A 23,100-nucleotide genomic window follows, 5' to 3' on the forward strand; every position below is an offset into this window, starting at 1 on the left:
TAGCGTGGGGGGGGGGTTAGGGGAGTGGTAGCTAGCTACCCCTCCCCCCCTCACACACCGGTGAAGCTCACTTTCACTTAAGAGGTAGGACTTGTCTTGGGGGACAGGGCTGGCGGGCAAATATGTGTAAATAGCTAAGGTTTGTATGGTTAGGAAAAATACAAATTATCTTTGAATTTGTCATTTGTTCCGTAACCAAAATACAAACCACGCTATTTACATTGGGTGACTTACCCCTTAGGTAGGGTGGAAAGTCCCCAGCCATACTGGCTTTGGCTCTACCCGGGGACTCAGAATCCGAGTGAGTCGCACTCGAGAAAAGGAGTCCCTGCACCTCACAAGTATGGCCTACATAAGCTTGTGTGTGAAGGAAGAAGTGTGACCCGTCCTAGGCAGTTGACCTAGAGTTCCAGAAGGAACTCTGGGTTAGGACGTTCCCAATACCACCTCGTCAGGGTATGGGGGACGCGACAGTATTGACTCAATACTCGGAACACAAGGAAGCATGGTTTACCTGCAGAGGTTCGAGGTCCAAGTTGAAGAGGTATACTGGTGACTCTCCCCCGTGTCCTCCTTGTGGTCCCAAACCGGCTGCAACTGAGGACAAACTGCAGCTGTTCCCAAAGCTAACCTTTCGATTCCTTTACTGGCAAGAAGGAGAAAGTTTTGGGACATCAGATACAGAATGGTGACTCGAAATCTTGAAGGAATTGGACCGAAGGGCCGGGACCCCAAGATTCTGAGTCTAGCCAACAACTCAAGAGCGAACCTGAATGTTGCCTTCCCCCATTCCTTAGAAAGGGCGGAATCGTACGAGACCAAGAAGATTGCTTACACACTGGCCGCGGCCAGAGTGAGCAGGAGCCCCAAGAAGGAATACGATCAGAGGCCTGACGTAAATGGTCTTGAGAAGATCTCTTAAGGGACTAAAAAGTCCGAGCCATGCTCCAAGTTGGAGGTCTCACTCCAACTAGGGCAGGGACATTCGCAGCTTCGCATGAGCGAGGAAAGGTCCAGCGGGAAGGAAAAAGTTTTCCTTTAAGCCTGAAGGTCAGGGAAAGGCTGAGCGACAGGCTTCATTGCCGAGAGCGGAAAGGAGTTTCCTCCCGCCGAAAGGCAATAAGATCGTTATTGCTGGAGAAGAGGCGTCAAGGGAAGAGGTATATCTCCCACGACACCAACCACCGAAGACTCTCCACTTCGCCTGGAAGACCCCTGCGGATGACTATCGCAGATGACGCGACCTCCGTCCCGCGACTGTAGCGGGTTGTCTCTTCTTGAGGAGGAGGCGTAGTGTCTCCAGGCATGAAGCCGAAGCGACGCCCCGGCTCATGAAAGATGTTGCAGTGTGGTTGTTTGAGTAGCCTGTGCCGTGGGAGAAGCTCTCCCGGGAGTTCCGTCAGGGGAAGCAGAGGGTCCGGAAACCGTTCTGCGCATAGTCCCAGTGGAGCTCTCAAGCCCATTGAAAGGTTGACAGACAACCTGGTCTTGTTGAGACCCATTCTCAACAGACAACAAAGGAGGGAAGACGCAGGCGTCGATGTTGTCCCACCATCACCGGAATGCATCTTGCCAGAGTCTCGGGATCTGAGACTGGGGGGAAGGACAGCGGAAGCTTGAGGTTCCAAGCTGTCGCGATCAGGTCCCCCAGACCAGGACTTGCTGGTTACTCAAGGCCAAAGACCCCCAAGTACACTCTCTCTACGAGGCTCTGCTCGGATAGTCGGAGAGAACATTCATCAGCGAGAAGAGGAAGGGGTAAACCAGCCATCCCTTGGCCGATGGAGAAATCTCGAACGGAAAGGCCCCCCCCCCAAAAAAAAAAACGCTTCCAAGGAATGACGGGGAAGGGCTAACCAGGTTCTGGAAAGAAGAAAGTTGCTCAGACCTCCCTGAATATTCTTCCAATTCTTGCATGGGCCATGCTCTGCGTTTACGGGGTGAGGCCGTGTTCTGGAAATACGGTCCAGAAGACTCGCCAGGCTGGCCATGCTGCGAAACCCCAATGGGAATCTCAGTCGCAATCGCCCTGGCGCTCGCGCGATGGTAAATCAATGATTTGCGCGTGGGCGAACGTGGAAGTGCCCATGCGCGGGCACGCACGGGCGAACATTGGAGAACGTGCGTGGTCGCGCATGAGCGTAGGCGTGCAGGCACATGGGCGTGTGGCCGCGCAGGCACGTGGGCGCGCGGGTGAGCGCAGGCGGTTGGGAGACCGATGACGCGTAGGCGGGCGATGGCGCGTTGACGAGCGATAGCCCATTATGGCGAGCGATAGCCCGTAGGAGAGTGAAGGCGCGTTGGCAAGCGATGACACGTCGGCAAGCGACGGCACGTTGGCGAGCGGTTGTGCGTTAACAAAACGCTAGCGCGCAGATGAAGAATCGCGCGGGCGCGTAGGCGATTGCCAACGCGAGAGACACTAGTGATGGTTAGCGAGCAGGTGAGCGCTGAAGCAAGCTGTTAATCAGGCGATCCTAGACAGTCAGAAAACCGTTGGCGCCCATTGGTGCGTGGCAAAGAAGGGCGCGCAGATGTGCCCTGGCGATTGAAGAAAGCTGGCGCACAGAGTAAAGGTGAGCGCTGGCGAGCAGGAGGAAGATCTACGGCAAGACTCAGCTACCAGAGATCGTGGTCCACAGCAGGCGAGCGCTAGATCGCTACTGATGGTGTTCAGGGGAACTGATACGCGTGGCAGATCGATGGCGATCGTTGACGCGTAGGAGATCGCTGACGAGTAGGTGAACGTTGACGCTTCTAAGGTCGCTGGCGAGCAGAAGGCAACGCGTGGAAGCCTGTGCGTAGAAGAAGAGTCCTTGACCCAGACCTGAACCGAAGTTCTAGATCGCGAGGGCGAACGTGGGCGCACAGGGCGCGTAACAGGAACCAACAGGAACAGCAGAGATGATCATCATGAGAGCGCTGACGAACAGGAGAGCGCTGACGAACAGGAGAGCGCTGACGAACAGGAGAGCGCTGACGAACAGGAAAGCGCTGATGAGCAGGAGAGCGCCTGTGTGCTAACACTGAGCAGGAGCAGGAGAGCGCCTGTGCGGTAACACTGAGCAGGAGAGAACACAGCAGAAGGGCACGCAGGGGACCCCTGACATGCAAGGGAAGAACCCCCGTGGGAGGCAACCCTTTGCCCCGAAGGGATCGTCCGTCGGGAGACTGATGTCCGTCGGAAGACCGTTGTCTGTCCGCCGGGAGACTGATGTCCGTCGGAAGACCGTTGTCCGTCCGGAAGACCGTTGTCCGTCGGGAAGACCGTTGTCCGTCCGGAAGACGAGGTCAGACTGCTGTCCATCTGCACCAGGGGTGGAAGATCAAGAAGAAGGAGTTGTAGGCTGCATACGGAGATTCAAAAAGGCGCCTCTTATCACCCTTATAAGGAGATGGGAGGACCTTATGACGAGGCGGACGGTGAGCCTTACGGCGAAGGAGGCCAACAGCAACAACAGCAAAAGAATCCTCCAAAGAGGAGTCTCTATGAGTGTAATCTCTCGCGAACGAAAGAGAAACACTTCGTAGAAGAGACTGGTCAGCCAGTGACCTAAAAGAAGCAATCCTCCGAAGAGGGGCTCCTGCAGTTGCCCAGCCCCTTTAGCGAAACTGCAGGTGCGACCGCTCAGCACCAAGAGCACATTCGCACGAAAAAAAGGCAAGAGAAGAACCCCTCCAAAAGGGGAAAAACTCAAGCCTGGACAGGAAAAACTTCCCTCGGAAGGAAAGTTACCCACTCAAGGAGGGGAGCCTCCTGAGAGTTCTAAAATGAACTGGAGAGCTGTCAATAGTCACGGGAGTACTTCAAGTAGAAGGAGACACGCCTCTGACGAAAATCCAAAGGGGAGGCAGCGACAGCCGAATCCCGAGGCCTCAACAAGACAGCTCACGCCGTTGCCATATTACAGAAACGAACTAGCCTAGATCAGTAACTGTAAAAAAATAAAACAAAAATCATTAGTACACATTCATTCCCCCGGGAAGGCTCTGAAGAGGAATCCCGAGGGAAAGGAAAACAAGAAATACACAACAGGCACATGCCCTCACAACCACTTACACTCACGGAAGGAGAGCTGTAACCAAAACAGAATTATAACAATTATAATTATGTAACTATGTAATTATGTAATTAAAAAAGAATGAACACTAAAGAAAGAACGAAAACTCCGAAAGGAATCGTTCTACAAAGCTGAAAAATTAACAAATACAATTAGATTCATAAACTAATTGAGACAAAACGTACGGCGTAACAACCCCCCCCCCCCACACGGGAAGGAAGCTACAAAAGGCGTAGTAACGTAGTAAAAGGGTGAACGACCTCAAGAGAGAGAGAGAGAGAAAGACCGAAGTCAAACTCGAAGCAACCCAAAAAATTACACCATGGTGGCCTAAACTGCCGAGGGCTCCACGGAGATATCGTACACTACACACACATCTCTGAAAAGGAAACTTACTGATTTCTATACTCAAATATATATACAAACATGAAAAAATGTTTACATATATATTGAGTAAAAGAAAAGTAAGTGATTAAGTAAAGACAAAACAAACAATGGCTGCCAAGCGAGGACAAAGACAGAGACGTCTGTCCCAGTCCGAGCTAAAAGTGAAAGTGAGCTTCACCGGTGTGTGAGGGGGGTGGGGGGTAGCTAGCTACCACTCCCCTACCCCCCCCCCCCCCCGCTGACTAGCGCGGGGGTAATACACCCTCGTTAAATTCTAATGACTCACCATTTCAGCTACGCTAAAAGGTAAATCCAATGTAAATAGCGTGGTTTGTATTTCGGTTACGGAACAAATTTTGTTTAAAAGCCCTCAAAGTAGCTACGGCTCTAGCTTCGTGCGTCTTAACCTTGAGCGGCTTAAGGTACGCCTCACCCCACTGGGTGTGAGCCTCTCTAATCAAGAGCCTTATAAAAAAGGATAAGGCATTCTTCGACATAGGCAGTGTAGGCTCCTAACTGCACACCTAAGAACCTCTGAGTTGCCTCTCAAACTCTTTGTTCTGTCCAAATAGAACCTTAGTGCTCTAACAGGACAGAGCACCTTCTCCAACTCCTCGCCCACTACATCATAGAGATTCGCCCACTACATTATAGAGATTAGCAATCTCAAAAGACTTAGGCCATAGATGGGAAGGACGTTCATTCTTGGCCAGAAAATCAAGCTGCAAGGAGCATATGGCTTTCCCGTCTCGGAAACTAATGTTCTTGCTCAAAGCGTGAACCTCACCGACTCTTTTACCTGTGGCCAAAATAACCAAGAACAGATTCTTCAAGGTTAAGTCTTTAAAAGAGGCCGAGTGCAAAGGCTCGAACTTGTCACTCATGAGGATTTTAAGAACAACATCCAAATTCCAGGCAGGCAATTCTTGTTGTCGCCTCTTAGACTTTCCAAAGACCTAAGAAGATCTTGTAGGTCTTTATTGTTGGAGAGATCCAAATCTCTGTCTAAAAACCACTGCCAGCATACTTCTGTACCCCTTGATAGTCGAGGAGGAAAAGTTATGCTTACTGTATTTCTAAGATCTAAGAAGAAATCAGCAATCTGTACTATAGAGGTACTGGAAGAAGGTGCAATGTCCACTCTGTGGGGAGAACTTGATTCCTCCTGCTGAGCCTGTCCGCACTCATGTTCTTGACTCCCTGAATAAATCGTGTCAATAAGGTAACTTTCCTTTCCTTCGCCCATACGAGAAGAGGTCTTGCTATCTCGTAAAGAGACTTCGAGTGAGTCCCGCCTTGCTTCGCTATATAAGCCAGAGCTGTGGTGCTGTCGGCATTGACCTGTACCACTTTGCCTAGGACTAGTCTCTCGAAGCCTTTGAGAGTTAAATGCACTGCTAAAAGCTCCTTTTGGTTGATATGGAGGTTTTCTTGCTCCTTTGTCCACAGACCTGAGATCTTTGCCTTCCCTAAGGTTGCTCCCCACCCCGAGTTTGAGGCGTCGGAAAACAATACGAGGTCTGGGCTCTTTAGTTCCAACGAGAGGCCCTCCTGAAGTCTGTGCACGTTGTTCCACTACTGAAGGCGAGTTCTTATGGGATTCGTAATGGGAATACTTTCCCTGTCGAGACTGTCCCCTTTCTTCCAATGATAATCGAGATGAAATTGAAGGGGGCGTAAGTGCAGCCTCCCCAGTGACACAAACTTTTCCAGTGACGAGAGGGTCCCCAGAAGACTCATCCACTCCCTCACCGAACTGACGTCCTTTTTTATAAAGGCACAAAGCTTTAGGAGAGCTGATTGAATCCTTGCAGGTGACAGAAAAGCCTGAAAAGTCTGACTCTGAATCTCCATCCCCAAATAAAGAATCTTCTGGGATGGAGTCAGCTGTGACTTCTTTGAACTCACTAGGAGTCCTAATCCCTTTGACAAATTCAATATCAGCTGAAGATCCTTCAAACAGCGATCGGCCGAGGGGGTTCTTATGAGCCAATTGTCCAAGTACAGGGAGGCTCTGATTCCCCTAAGTGAAGCATGCTTGCCACATTCAGCATGATCTTCGTGAATACCAGAAGAGCTGTGCTGAGACCGAAACATAAGGCTCGGAACTGGAAGACTTCCTTCCCGTACACGAACCTCAGATAACGTCTGCAACTCGGATGTATTGGGACATGAAAGCAAGCGTCCTGGAGGTCCAATGATACCATCCAGTCGCCCTTCCTTTCTGCTGCCAGCACGGTTTTCTGAGTTTCAAATCCTGGACGTAGCTGTTGAGGGCACTTACATCCAGAACTGGTCTCCATTCCCCCAAACTCTTGGGGACCAAGAAGAACCGGTTGTAAAACCATGGCGATTTTAAGTGCCTCACTCTTTCTATCGTTTTTTTTTTCTCTAGCAAGAGAGACATCTGAAGCCGCATGGCTTGCCTCTTTGGTCCTTCTCTGTATTTGGGCGAGAGATCCATAGGATTTGTGGCTAACGGAGGTTTTGAGAAGAATGGGATTTTGTATCCTTCCTTTAAAACAAGAACAGACCAAGGGTCTGCTCCTCTTCTCTCCCAGGCCTGCCAGAAGTAATTCAGCCTGGCCCCTACTGCTGTCTGAAGGAGAGGGCAGTCAGACTCTGCCACGACTGGATTTTGTTCCTCTTTTCTTGGACTTCTTCCCATCGGGCCTGAAGTTACCTCTTCCGGCAGGTTTACCCCGAAAGGGCCGAGTGGATTGTGAAAATGAAGTAACTTCCTTTGGTCTACGGGAAGGGAAAGAAGTAGGCATCACCTTCCTAGCTGTCTTGGCAACCAGATCATGGGTAGCCTTCTGGGTCAGCACAGTGGCAACTTCCCTTACCAACTCTTGCGGGAATAGCGCAGAAGACAGTGTCGCAAAAAGTAACTCCGATCTCTGAAAAGGAGTGACCCCCATGGAGAGGAAAGAACACATACTTGCCCTCTTCTTCACAACTCCGGCTGTGAATAGGGCAGACAATTCGTTTGAACCGTCCCTAACTGCCTTGTCCATGCATGACATTAGTTGAATGAGGTTACTAGTGTCAGTGCCCTTCATTTCCAACACTTTCCTCCCCAAGGCTCCTAGAGACCAGTCCAGAAAGTTAAACACTTTGAAAGCCCTAAACATGCCTTTCAACAGATTGTCGAACTCAGACTTAGACCACCACACTTTAGTCTCCCTCATAGCTAGCCGACGAGATGAGTCTACTAGGCTCGAGAAATCTCCCTGGGCAGAGGCAGGAACTCCCAAGCCTAAGACTTCCCCTGTCTCATACGAGGCACTAGACTTGGAGGCTAGTCTGGCAGGAGGAAAAGCGAAACACGTCTTGCCAAGGGCTTTCTTCGAATCCATCCACACTCCCATTAACTTTAACGCCCTCTTAGAGGAGCGAGAGAGTACCATCTTCGTGAACATAGACACAATTGCTGCTTTACCAAGGATAACTTCCGAAGGCGGAGAACGCTTGGCTACAGGAGTAAAATGGTCTGGGAATAGCTCCGTAAAGACCAGCATTAAATTCTTGAGGTCCACCGAATGTTGAGGCGGTTTATCCTCTTCTCCCGGGAAGAAAACCTCATCCGGCTCCTTGTCTGAAAAATCAGCTGTCGCAGCAGTGCCTTGTTCAGAAATGCGACGTTTCTGTGTAGATGCGTCAGCGCTGAAGTGGGTGCGCTTGCGCTGATCTATATTCCAATCTGCATGACGTTCACTAGCCTTGCGTTTGTTGTCACGTTCGGTTTGTGGAATAGTATCCAACTGACGCGAGGCGACAAGGGTCGACTGACGCGTGGCATCATGGATTGGCTGACGCGTGGCGTCATGGGTTGACTGATGTGTGCCGTCGTGGGTAGACTGACGCGCGGCGTCATGGGATGACTGACGTGTGCCGTTATGAGTAGACTGACGTGCGGTGTCATGGGTTGCCTGCTGCGTAGCGTCTGACTGACGCTGACGCTCCGTGATGTCATGGGTTGACCGACGCGTAACGTCTGCCTGCCGCTGACGCTTCGTATCGCGTCCGGTTCCGTCCTGCCGCTTAGCGGCCCGTTCCTTTGTTTGGCGAACGTCGTCGCATTTGGAAGACTGACGTTCAGCGGTATGAGCGGTCAATTGATGCTGAGAAGCAGGTCCCTGTTGAGACGCATCCACCTCAACTTGTCGTTGAACACTGCGGCTGGGAGATCGCCTGGGCGACAACGCGTCAGTACCGGAGACAACAGGCCGCCTGTGCGACAACGGGTCTAAAACGGAGGAATGATGCCCAACCCCACTGCCAACAGCAGGCCGATAAGATTGCGTAAGCGACGAGAGTTGCTGCTTTAGGCCCAACACCCTTAGGCGACACGCATGCAGCCTCTTCCAATGCAAATTCGCCTTCCTCATCGCTTCCAAATCGCTCCCCACTTTCGGGAGACAAACACCAGTTTGATGGAAGTGGCGGTGCATGAACCGTAACACCAGAACCAAGGATCAGCTCCGAATCTGACTGCACCAAACCTTTATCTATTTAAGAACCCCCGTCAGAGCGTTTCACAGGTGAACACTCGCCAAGGGACTGAAAATGCTCAGGTGTATCCCAATGGCTACAGCCAGGTTGTTGCGAGCGAGAATCGTACTGCTGTAGCACTGCGTGTGCTTTTCTCTTAAGAGGTCTAGAGGCTTGACGCCAGACCTCGCCACGCGTAACTTCATCCGAAGATGGCGATAATGCACTAACCTCACCTTTCCTATGGTGAGGGTGAGCGACCTGTGGTACGACCGCAGGAACGCTTGAGGGGACATCTGCGCGAGTGATGACGCCTCTCATTCCCTTTCGCCGTTTGACGTTACTTCTCCCATGGGTTCGGGAGCTTGAAAGAGGTCTTAGGCTAGGCGACGACAGGATCGCGCAGAGGAACCCTCCACAACAATGAACACATTAGCCAAACTTTTCACACTTGCTAGGTCGCCTGTGCGACAACTTTTAAGCAAATTGATTTCGGACATAATTGGGTTCTTGTCCGCCGCTAACGATTCAACTCTTTCGCCGAGAGCTTGAATCGCGGACAACATATCCTTCATCGTAGGTTCCTTCGGTTCCTGATCTACCACTACAGGGGAAGGATTAGGATCAATGACATTAGATACAGTTAAATCTACAGAACGAGAAGAACTGCGTCTAATTCTGTCTCTCTCTAGTCTCTGAGTATAGCGCTCATAAGCTAACCACCCACTTTCGGTCAAAGAAAAGCATTTTTCGCACCAATCCCCAAAATTACTAGTTTTACCCCTACATTTTACACAAATCGTATGAGGATCAAAAGAAGCTTAAAGAAGACAAGTATGACATCCTATAATACACTTCCTATATACAGGGGAGGGGTTGGCCATATTGAAGAGTTATGAGAGAGATCAAAACATAAACAAGGGTCAAAACTATGTAAATAAGCCTAAAACAACAAAGATTTCAAGATAATATGAAAGAGAAATCAATAAAGCGAAAGCCAAAACCAAAAGACAGTGTACATCAAATAAACAGTCCAAATCAAAGTAAGATGCGAGTGAAATCCAATCGTTCCAGCCAACAATGGCTACAGAGAAGGTCTGAATTGGTTGGAATAGTTCGGCCTGTCTACCACGAGGGTGCTAGTATACACCTGGCATATCTGCGATTGCCACGAGATTTTGAATTTCTGCCGGGAGTCCAGGGACTTTATCCATTCTTATATAACCAGCGGGCAAGTTTTATGTTTAAAATATATCAGCAATAACAAGCAATGGTGGAAAACATTCTGGAGATGTATGTATCATTGGATGTGTGTAACCGTTTCAGAGCTGTTTGCCTAGGGGTGTCGTTTCAATGTTCTCTTACCAGGATCACGAGCAGAAAGAGCTAAAAGACTACAATCGAGGGTTGCTTAAGGAAATTCAACAGCACTCAACTCATGTAGTTTCTTCGTCCTCGATGAAGGTCTGGCTAACCCTATTTCTTCCGACGGAAGAGAAAAGACCGGAATACAGTAAGAATCCATTGAAGCTCCCACTAAACGGTCTTTAATAACAGTATTTAAACAAAATTCTCATTTCCTTTCGTTCGATTGTCATAAGCTGGGATTACTTTACCGAGGTAGATAGTTTTAATGTGCGAAAAATAGCTTGTACAAAAGCCTCTATGCATAAAGATTTCAAGAAAACTGAATGCATTTGATGAAACTTAAAAAACACGAGGCCACTGGGGAATCAATCTTCTGCCTTGTTAAGGCCATGCAAATGCATTACCAATGTACAGTACTACTGTACTGAAGAGCTGCATTCTACAGTTTCTTTGCACTTACTCTTAAGAGCTAAATGCATAATTAGGGTATAATTCACGAGAGAGAGATAAATACATATATAAACCAATTTGCAATTTTACCAAAACCCACGATTTCTGAATAACCAAGTTTTGAAATTTTGGGAATTGGTACAAGCAAACTAGTGATTTTTAATGTAATCTTAAAAGAGAGAGTTTAGAAGGAAAAATTCAAATTTTCTGATAACCTTCTCTCTTGCCTTGCAGCAGAGACTCAGGCTCTAGAGAGAATTTGTTTTAATAAACACCCTCTTTAAAATGTGAATGCTGGATAGCTTACACATACTTGCATACAATTGGCTATCAGAGGCTCAATCATTCTCAATAAATAAACCAACTCTTGAGCTCTTAGATGTTTAGCTCAAAGAGCACTAAGTAGAGAGCAAGAGCTCGGGTGAGCCAAGCGGTCACCTTGACTGTTGAGCAATGCTCTGCGATTTCGTTATGTGAACGCTGAAAGTGGTGAACGTGATGGATTCATCGAACCCACACAGGTCTGCGATCAGCCACAGGTCTGCAAGCCTGGCTTGTGAGCTCTACCAGACTCAAAGCAGTACCTGTGGAAGCCTGGCTCGTTACCTCTACCTAACTTGGAGATGTCACAGCTGTGTGATTCAGGCTCGCTGTGAGCCTGGATAGCACTTCGATTTTGGAACGTGCCACGAGCCTGGATCGCAAGGCATTGAGAGATCACTTTTTCAAGAAATACTCTCAGGTGAAAGGATTGCTCTCACCTTTGGCATCATTTATGCAGGCTAGCTGTGAACTTGGCTCGCATTGCAACTCTCAGATGAAAAGCTATCTTCAACTTTTGGCAGCACGATTTTGACTTACGATGAGCATGAATAACGTCATGAGGAAGCAAGAGATTGCTTGCTTTAAGCAAAAACTCTCTGGTGAAGGGAAGCTTTCACCCTTGGTGCCGCGATACAGGCTCACTATAAGCTTGAATTGTGCTGCAAGCTTGGCTCACAAGGGGTTGAGAGGTAGCTTACATTAAGCAAAACTCTCAGGTTAAAGGAAAACTTGCCTTTGGCACTGCAATAGACTCAATAAGAGCTTGAATCTCTTGGCTCGATAGAAGTTGAGAAATCACTTGTATTACGCAAAAATCTCAGGTGAAAGGATAGCTTTCACCTTTGGTACCACCAGTCACTGAAACAGCCGGCAAGATCTTTTAGGAGCTCTGAAGAGCTAGAGTGCTCTTGCATTGGAAACGTGAGAATGCCTCTGAGTTGCCTGGATAAACTATCAGGCTAGGACAGTAGGTCACAGAAGCAACTGCATCCTGAACAAACCCAGAAAGGTTTATGGTATGACGTAATCTTTACCTGGTTTTTGTTGACCAATTACGAGCTTCCAAATATTTATGCATAAGGTGCCGGATACTGTTCTGCAACAGCCATTTTTTTCCCCACCCTCCCCTTCAGTTACAGATTCACCACCATCACATCACGATTTCTCCAAGAGAGAGTACTATCTATTTCAAAATTTAGAGTAATTTCTTTTTTAAATTTAGTGTAATTTCATTTATGTCAGCAATTGGTTATGATGAAAATACACTCCGTTCAGTGCATCGATATTGTTGCTCGAGTGAAGGTAACAATTAACCCAGAAATAATTACCCACGGGGCTTCCGAGTGCAGAGATGTAATGTTAATTTTGCAAGTGTAGCGAGCCACGATGGAGCAATAATTATTTAAAGTTTAAAAATACCTCTCCGAAATAATGACCCACGGGGCTTGAGAGCACAGCTCGACATGTACCACTTGCGAGAACATAGGAACAGTGATGTAATGTTGATTTTACTTGAGTAGTGAGTCGCAGCGGAACAAAAACCGTTATCTTGTGTCTACTTTGCATTTCTGATCATTATTATTACTACAAATCACTTTTTTCTTATTTCCCCACCAAAAAACCCCAGGCTTCCCACTGGGGTCCCCATAATCATCTTTTTATAAGGAGTTCAAAAACTCATAAACGGGTGGTTTGCGTAAATAATCATGCACAAAAATACATAAAACACAAGCTAGCGAGTAGAAAACTACATGGTTCACATATTTGGCTAGAATGTCTACCAACACATCAGCCATTTAGTAACTCGAAAGGATATAGAAAAAGGCTGTTACAAGACCTATAGCATAAAACTTTCTGGAGTTGCATCCAGTTCAAAAGTTCTGCTAGTAAATATGTCGAGAGATTAAAAGATCCTAAACCCACATGACAACGGCATAGAGACAATTATTCACCATTGATTTCTAAACCAGCAAAAAGACCAGTTTTTCACATCTATTTTGCTAGACATGTAAAGTGTTATTCTTTTGATTCTTTAAATTGAGAACAAAATCTACCACTTCTCATAAGCAAATCCAGTTTAGACAGAATATTTAACTATCTTACAGTATATAGTTCCCTTATGTTGTGAATCTTTGTCAGCTGTGTCTTAGCTAAAGTTCTGATGAACCAAAGTACACAATTCTTCAAAATTACAAAACTTTGTATAATACAGTATAGCTTTGATAACTGTTTGAGTTAGGAGTTTAACAGGGATTTGTGTCGTGTGGTAGGCTAGTTAGGATACAATTCCAAAATTCTATTTAATCTACAGCATTTATGTCAATTTGGAATACTGTAGGCTATATCCTTATAATTCTATTTCATCTAGCCTACAGCATTGTAAGTCACATTAGATGTTGTGGGGATGGCTTAGTCTGGCTAGGTAAAGGTATAGCATCCTAAATTAGGTTAAGTTAGTACACATTACTGTAATTTAGATTATTGGTAGGGTAGAGAAAAGTAATAAATCTTGGTTAGCCATATGAGACAGCCCAATTTTTTGTTTTAAATAACAGGCTGTAATGTGTAGTAATGCTTTGAAAGGGTTGCTTTAAACTTTTTGTGAAGAGACTGATTTTCATTGTATATAACGTTCCCAGCAAGATTATGGAGAGTCATGTCAGAATGCACCCACCTAATTTTATCCCATTTGCATTTTCTTAGGTCTCACTACGTGGGGGAAAAGTTCAGGCTAGCTAGGCCTGACATAGTACCTGGCCTAGGACATCCCTATGTTTTTTGTGTATCCATATACATCGTAGAATGTTTTTGCAATATTACATTATGAGCAATGAATATTGGATGTTGAGACTGTAACAAAATTTATGAACACCTCCTTTTCCCAAATAGTGTATTGTATTCAATGTGTGTTCAACCTTACCCTAAAATCCCAACTTCTCAATCGTGTCCTCCATAGTCTGGAAGTTGTAATGTTTACTTAAGCCTTATTGGGTGGTTTAGGCCTATGTTAAAGATGTCATGCCTATTGTTTTTTTTTCTTCAAGGATCTAATACACTAAACAAATTACCTGTAGAATAAACCAACAAGGGACAAATAGATGAACACAATCACCCAAGGTACTATCATGAACAAAAGTTCGTTCCCTTAGACCTCCAGAGAGTGAACACGAATCGTCTGACTATGAATCACCGAAGCTTTTGAACAAATAATTCATGGAAAACCCAATAGATGGAGCACCGCAAGGACGTTGGAAACAGAGAGGAATAGGAAGTATTTATTTTTCTAAAGCATTGAGTAAAGTCTCCATAATCTGACATCGTTAGATGATTTTGTTGTTTTTGACGTTACTGGGTTTGCGGGTAAAATTTGCAATTAACGAAATAAGCTAGATAAATATGAGAATAAAATTATGCTTACGATGTCAACATTCTTGAATTGGTATTCTCATATATTATCGTATCTTATCAAGAAACATGACTAATCATGGGTCATTACAAAACATTTTAACTTAAATGTGTACGGAAGTGTTTCATAATCTGCAAGTCGCCTATCGTAAAAACGAAATAAACATTTGTAGAAGCAAGTCGGCAGGTTTTTTTTTTCACTTGTGTTATTAATGTAGTAACCACAAACTGCAGTTTCAACTGCAAATATTTATAGATCTGTCATATTGCGTAATTAGGCCAACATTCTGAGCGAAGGCGGGCGATATGGGGTATGGCAACCGAATGGGATTTTATAAACTAAAATTATTACCATACTTATTTTTTTTTCAAAATATAATATAAAATTTACATATTTCCACGAATGTAATATTTCCATATGTAACAAGATTGAAAAAAGTCAGAATAATATTTTAAGAGCACAGAAATAAAAACAGGAACAAAATATGAAAGAGTGTATGTCACTGGGAAAGTGGCAATCTAAATTACGTAAAAATTAAACAATCTTTTCAGTAATTGTTGTTTAGTAATTTGATAGGCGGCATAAGGTTACGACAATGTAAATGAGCTAAAAAAATATTATATTTTTTACTAGACCAATTGTGAGTATTGGTAATGTAATTTAGAATGCCATGGTCATGAACACTTTTAATCTACAAACTACATTATAGATTTGACACTCTAAATAAACATGACCATCTGCACCAAAGTTTATAAAACTACCCAGGGTGGTGAAAGTTAAACCTTTCGTAGGAGGTGACTTCAGACACACTGCAGCGAGTCTTGTTACACACTCTACCTTCTGCTGTTATTGACTAGAGCCACGAAAATCATTTTATAGACAACGCTTTTATTCCAGTATTTGAGATAATGAAGTTGACATCTTTAATATATTTGTGTATATAGATTTATCATTCTATCATAACAGCAATGCCTGAGGGACGCGCAAATTCCACAGAGGTGATTGCTGAACGAGGAAGAATTATCGGATTATGGGAAAGTGGATTGACAGTGGCGAACATTCCTCATCAAATTGGGAGAAGCACCAAAATGGTCAGGAAGTTGATCGCCCGGTGGTGGGAGGAGGAGAGCTCCGTGAAAACACGGCCTCGAAGTGGAAGGCCACGTGCAACCTCGCCCAGGACAGATGCCCAGATTGTAGCAGCCTGGGAAATGCATCCTATGAGGACGTCGGCTCAGCATACTAGAAATCTGAGGTTAAACTGCCATCCCATGACCGTTAGACGAAGACTCAGTGAAAAAGGGATTCACTGTCATATCCCATCATACAAAGGAATGCTCACTCCTGGACACAAGAAATGTTGCCTTGGGTTTGCATTGGAATACCTTCCGCATGACGAAAATTATTGGAGAAATATAATCTTTACTGATGAGAAGGTGTTTCAGTCAGTGGCAGTCTGAGCTAGATATTGTTGGCGGCGACCTAACACACGCTATCAGGAGAATCACATCCATCACCAAGAGATGAGTGGCAGAGTGGCATTATCATTCTGGGGATGGATGTGGGGATATGGTCCTGGCGAACTTGTCAAGATCGATGGCCCCTTCACAGGAGAAAAATACGTCGAAATCCTGGAACAAGTGTTACTTCCACCAGTTCGAACAAAGGCAGTTCCTGCTCCTGGTTTAATAAAGTTTGTCCACGATCAAAGTCCCGTTCATAAGAGCTGCGTGGTGAGTAACTGGCTACAGGATCCTCCTGAAATTGAAGTTTTGGAGTGGCCATCAAAAGGATGCGACTTGAACCCAATTGAACACCTTTGGGCTATGATGGTTCGGGAATGGGACGTTGGGAGCAGCGTACCCGCCAGGCAGTAGAAACTAAAGCCAATGATCTGTGGGAGAGTGTCCGTTGACGTCCGCTACTTTGCATAAATCTTGTAGATTCCATACCCAATCGTCTGCGTGAGGTCATCGATGCAAATGGAGGTTGGACATCATACTGAAGGATTGTGTGTAAATACTAATAAAATATTAACAAAAAATATGATTTTTAGTAAACTCCCTTTTACTTCATTACTAATTAATACAAAATGTTCTGGAAGATCGTGCATGATATAAAGCTCAGAGCAAAAATAATTTTATGTTCTTCAATGAAAGTGATTATGTCAAAATCAAATTAATGACATAGAAACAATGAACTTGGTGAATTGCTAAGGAATTGTATAACACACTGTATGAAAACAATAAAGAGTTTTTAAGAATAACTTTGTCAAAGTTATCTTTAGGTTTTGTAAAGAAAAGACATTTTAAATATTACTAGAAGTTGTTTTTGTTAAATAAAAAGAATTCAAAGAATACGCTAATTCCAAAAAAAGAAGGAAAAATTTAAGTAATAAAGTAAGATAGTAATAAAGTTGACAGACCTGGAGTACTACACTTTAGACACAATATCTGTTATTTAAAATAGGACCCATGAAGTAAAAATAAAGACTGATAGAATTGGTTTGAGTTGAAATATGCATCCTAAGATGGGTTGTATACTAGCTAACCTAACTCGCAAAGGTTTCCACTAGTGGTTAGTAATCCTTCTCATATGACAAGAATGAGTCTGGAAATGTCAAAAAACCCTGCCACTTACTTTCCATGATAGAGAAATTGAATTCCTGCAATAGCATAAAATAACAATAAAAAAGGTCGTTAACGCATTCCCATTAGCTATACATACAAGAGCACTGGAAAACTACTTTACCACAAATTTCCGACAACAAAGCGTCGTAGAAAAATGCCAAGCTATTCTCGAAACTAAGTATATCTGCTTTGCTATTGACAAACTGATAATATGAAAGTAGTAAAATGAGGCTTGTTTTACGATGTCGTTAATGTAGAACAGAAACTAAACGCTACTCCATCATCTCTCTCTCTCTCTCTCTCTCTCTCTCTCTCTCTCTCTCTCTCTCTCTCTCTCTCTCTTTGAATATTTGTCAGCTCTTTTTCTCTTGCTACTGAATATTAACTATGGTGAAAGTATCTTTATATTTCATAATGACTTAATATACATGAAATTACAAAAAATTCAGTATTATCAGGTGTCCGAAAACTGGCATTGGGTGCCATACCCCATGTCGCCCAACTTCGCTCAGAATGTTGGCCTAATTACGAAATATGACAGATCTATAAATATTTGCATATAAAACTGCAGTTTGTGGTTACATTAATAACACAAGTGGAAAAAAAAAAAAAAAAAAAAAAACCTGCCGACTTGCTTCAACAAATGTTTATTTCGTTTTTACGATAGGCGACTTGCAGATTATGAAACACTTCCGTACACATTTAAGTTAAAATGTTTTGTAATGACCCATGATTAGTCATGTTTCTTGATAAGATACGATAATATATGAGAATACCAATTCAAGAATGTTGACATCGTAAGCATAATTTTATTCTCATATTTATCTAGCTTATTTCGTTAATTGCAAATTTTACCCGCAAACCCAGTAACGTCAAAAACAACAAAATCATCTAACGATGTCAGATTATGGAGACTTTACTCAATGCTTTAGAAAAATAAATACTTCCTATTCCTCTCTGTTTCCAACGTCCTTGCGGTGCTCCATCTATTGGGTTTTCCATGAATTATTTGTTCAAAAGCTTCGGTGATTCATAGTCAGACGATTCGTGTTCACTCTCTGGAGGTCTAAGGGAACGAACTTTTGTTCATGATAGTACCAGAATTCCTATTTAGAAAATATAGCACACCACTACTAATATTCAACCACCAACAGTTTGATTGAGCATTAATAAAGAATAATTCACATTTTACCCATTCCTAAAAGTTGTGTCATATTGATAAAAGTTAAAGATGCAGTGCAGGTAGATCAATATTACTCATTCAATGCTAAAACAAAAAAAAGGTTGTAGAGATTATCATTATTAAAAAAAAGTTGTAGAGATTATCATTATCAGTAGTAAAGCTACAACCCTAGAATTTCCTAAAAATTATACCATCATCCATATGTGAAAGGGGCAAAACCAATGCTCCCACAACCTACAGAGGACCATCAATCTCAGCCCTTCCAAACTTAAGGTAAGGATCACAGTAAATATACCTACTATTAATACTTTAATAAAGTAGTGGCCCACTACTTGCTAAAACAGAGGAGCAGTGAAATAGTATAAAAAGTTATTTATTTTGGTCTGAAATAAGATAATACTGGTCTATAGAAGTTAGGTAAGTAAGGATGCAGCATTGAAAGGGAGGTCAGGTAAGGAAATACCAGTGTATGGGAGGTTAGGTAAGGAAATACCAGTGTATGAGAGGTTAGGTAAGGAAATACCAGTGTATGGGAGATTAGGTAAGGATACAGAGTGAAAGGAAGGTTAGGTAAGGATACGGCCGTGTAAGGGAGGTTAGGTAAGGATACGGCAATGTAAGGGAGGTTAGGTAAGGATACAGCAGTGTAAGGGAGGTTAGGCAAAGATACAGCAGTGTAAGGGAGGTTAGGCAAGGATACGGCAGTGTAAGGGAGGTTAGGTAAGGATACGGCAGTGTAAGGGAGGTTAGGTAAGGATACGGCAGTGTAAGGGAGGTTAGGTAAGGATACAGCAGTGTAAGGGAGGTTAGTTAAGGATACGGCAGTGTAAGGGAGGTTAGGTAAGGATACGGCAGTGAAAGGGAGGTTAGGTAAGGATACGGCAGTGAAAGGTAAGTAAGGTCTACATCAGTGAATGGTATGTTAGGTAAGGAAATAGCAGTATGGGAGGTAAGGCAAGGATACACAGTGTAAGGGAGGGTAAGGATACACAGTGTAAGGGAGGTTAAGGATACGGCAGTGTAAGGGAGATTAGGTAAGGATACAGCAGTGAAAGGTAGGTAAGTATGAAGCATGGAAAGGGAGGTTAGGTAAGGAAATAGCAGTGTGTGGGAGGTAAGGTAAGGATACAGCAGTGTAAGGGATGTTAGGTAAGGATACAGCAGTGTAAGGGAGGTTAGGTAAGGATACAGCACTGTAAGGGAAGTTAGGTATGGATACAGCAGCGAAAGGGAAGTAGGTAAGGATACAGCAGCGAAAGGGAGGTAGGTAAGGATACAGAAGTGTAAGGGAGGTTAGGCACGGATAAGGCAGTGTAAGGGAGGTTAGGCAAGGATAAGGCAGTGTAAGGGAGGTTAGGTAAGGATAAGGCAGTGTAAGGGAGGTTAGGTAAGGATACAGCAGAGAAAGGGAGGTAAGGTAAGATTACAGCAGTGTAAAGGAAGTTAGGTAAGGATATGGCAGTGAAAGGGAGGTAAAGTAAAGATACAGCAGTGTAAGGCTGCATTTACACCAAGCGAATCGAATCGATTCAATTCATGGAGAATCATTTGACTCGAGTCATTTTGAATCAGTATAGTTCCAACCTACTGAATCTGATTAACACATCATTCAGTACCAAGGCAGCCTTCGGGGAGTATGGACGTCTTTGCTGTTGCAGAAATAGCATTGTTGTTGTGGCTGAGAAAGCGTAGACGGAGGCGGAGGCAAGTGCAACGATTATATGGGTGCATCCAATAAATTCAAGAAGACCTGAATCTGGGAGCTTTGGACATTTGTTCCCAGATTTGGTCAATAATCCGAAGAAGTTTTATGACTTCTTAGTGCTTGTTGAAAGGCGTTGAAAAAGAAGAATGAAGAAGGTATGAAATTAGATGACTTGCGGGCATACAAACTGCAACGTACGGTAATTTACATACTCAAATATGCAGAGAGAGAGAGAGAGAGAGAGAGAGAGAGAGAGAGAGAGAGAGAGAGAGAGAGAGAGAGAGAGCTGAACGCATAGAACGGATGATTGACAAAACGTGTTTTAAATAAAGGAGAGTAAATAAATGAATTGAATATATAAAATCACTGACAATATAATGTGAATAAACATAATATATATATATGCTTCCTGCTCGGCTGATTCGCCTCGACTGATGAAAAAATGGGACCCTGCGCATCAGTGCTTCTGAATCGCCATGAATCTCCATGATTTGAATTGACTCGATTCGCTTGGTGTAAACGATTTCATTGAATTTAACGTGGGGAATCATGACGAATCATGAATAGGGATGATTCTCCATGAATTGAATCGATTCGATTCGGTTGGTGTAAACGCAGCCTTAGGGAGGTAAGATAAGGATACAGCAGTGTAAAGGAAGTTAGGTAAGGATACGGCAGTGAAAGGGAGGTAAAGTAAAGATACAGTAGTGTAAGGGAGATAAGGTAAGGAAGGATACAGCAGTGTAAGGGAGGTTAGGTAAAGATACGGAGGTGTAAAGGGGATTAGGTAAGGATACGCAGTCTACGAGAGTTCGCAGGGGGCAAAGACCCCCTTGGTGGTTAGATTAGGTGGGAACTTTATGTTAGCTGGTGTTCGTGTGTTAGTTTCACTTTTAAAATTTAATGTTTTGGGCATGACTTTTGAAATTACAGCACAAACCATATAATATTCCAACTGGTAATCTTGAAGTCATTACGCATTTCTGACCATTACATTATTACTGTCATTTCTCCCATCCAAAAGCGGGTTTTCCCACTGGGCTCCCCATAATTGTTTTAAGATAAGTTAGTCCAAAACCTCGAAAACTGGTGGTTTGCCCTAATTATCATGGTCAGAAAGGCATAAAACACAAGATAACGCGTAGTAAAAATATATGGTTTATGTATTTGTCTAAAAAATGAAGAGTATCATATATATATACATAATTAGCGATGTTAATCATGCTGACAATAAAGGGGAAGGTAGGAAAACAGCGGCTGTTGTGGAACAATGTCCTGGAATTTGTGCATAAATATTGGGAACTTCTTAATTTGTTAAAAACACTGGTAATGCTTAAGCCATACAAAAACAGAAGACCTGGCAAAAGCAATTAAGGTATGGCAGTAACATATAATCAGTCTCCTAGAAGTAAAATTGTTAGATATAAGATATTGTGCTTAAGCTACCTTAGACATAGGGGATAATGGCAAACTAGCCAGCATAAGCAAATTTTGCATAGCAAATTCTAGTTTTGCTATGAATTAATGTACCCTATCATTCATTAACCATTCTTCAAAATACGTCAGCATCCCAGTAATCTGCAACTTAGCATTATAACTCGAAATATAAATATAATTTCACAAAGGGGAAAACATATAATTGAAGAATGCTCTGAACCAGAGGCCACAAAATTGTTTCAGAGCTCCGGAGCCAATTAAAAACTACAGTGATATTCATTGTACTTAACACATGACTTACGCAGTACATGGGTCTTAAAATCTATATAATGGTAAAATGGCCAGCCCTATGACTACCGACTCGAAGCGGAATAGGTCTACCCACATTGCAAACTACATATCCATAAATTTTCATTTGAAAACATCAATCAAGATACTTTATTAACCTGACCTGACATTCACTGTACTACGCCAACCTTTAGAAAACGTGTACCATTTAATTACCTTAAATGTCGTAACCAAGGAAAGGTGTATCCCTGCTTTCTTCTCTCTCCATCAGCAAGGTGTAGTGTCAGTGTCATGACGTCACACGGTCACAGTCACACCAGATTGCGGAACAATACATTTGTTAGGAATATTGGAATATGCAAACATTTCTTAAAACCATTATTTAATCGTATCTTTCTTTTGAATACCATGATATACAGATAAAACAAAACATGAAATAAATACGCATAAACTTAGTTGGTTTTACGATAAGATGGAGGAAATACCATGAACCAATTTTCTTGCCAGATTTTTTTTCTAATCTTTATGCAAGCAAACAAATACATGGACACCCATTCCCACAAATAATGCACACACATTCATATGCCCTCATGCACATGCAGATCAAACAAACACAGACACACATAGGCTGCAATATCCTGTATATGCTGGCCCGTAGAAACCAGGGAGCAATAAACACACTCTGCATTGATATGTGATACCCACGACCGGAAATCCGTCCTGAAATAATTAATTGACGGAACCCATATTGTTCAGAGGGAGAGCGACTGTGACAGACATATAATAGGCTATAATCAAGGTCTATAGACCTTGCTCATAATAGCTGAAGCTATAAGCATCTCTCTCTCTCTCTCTCTCTCTCTCTCTCTCTCATATATATATATATATATATATATATAGCAGCTTCAAGTTTTCAGGTGTAAGCCTTTGGTTAATGGCACGATGATTACTCCGTTTCTTCATTTATTTTGTTCACTTCTGCACTGTTTCCACAAAAAAATATTGTCTTTATCAAGTTATTTATATTTAATATAGATTTACGATTCCTTATATATATATATATATATATATATATATATATATATATATATATATATATATATATATATATATATATATATGCTACAAAATTATGATTGATTATTTCGAAAATATATTATATATGAAACTAAGTATAAAAACTTGAAAATTTTTAAATTTATAAAGATCTTTAGATTATTAAGAGGATAATGAGGTAAAAAAATATACATTGGATTGAACGAGGACACGAAAATAAGTAATTGGTCCATAAAAGACCGATATAAGACTGGAATAAAACTAGGAGAAAACGCTGATTAAATCGCATACGAACCTATAAATATATATTT

General features: G+C 43.2%; 1 long non-coding RNA gene across 1 annotated transcript in view; it reads right to left on the reverse strand.

The window, feature by feature from the left end:
* Positions 1 to 22,026, reverse strand: part of LOC137654367 (uncharacterized) — a 29,137-nt gene extending 7,111 nt beyond the window's left edge. The window contains exon 1 of the long non-coding RNA XR_011046618.1: positions 21,950 to 22,026. This is a non-coding gene — a long non-coding RNA (uncharacterized lncRNA). The remainder of the gene's footprint in view (positions 1 to 21,949) is intronic.
* Positions 22,027 to 23,100: the final 1,074 nt, after the last annotated feature.

The sequence above is a fragment of the Palaemon carinicauda genome, chromosome 15 (genome assembly GCF_036898095.1).
Source record: "Palaemon carinicauda isolate YSFRI2023 chromosome 15, ASM3689809v2, whole genome shotgun sequence".
Lineage (NCBI taxonomy): Eukaryota > Metazoa > Arthropoda > Malacostraca > Decapoda > Palaemonidae > Palaemon > Palaemon carinicauda.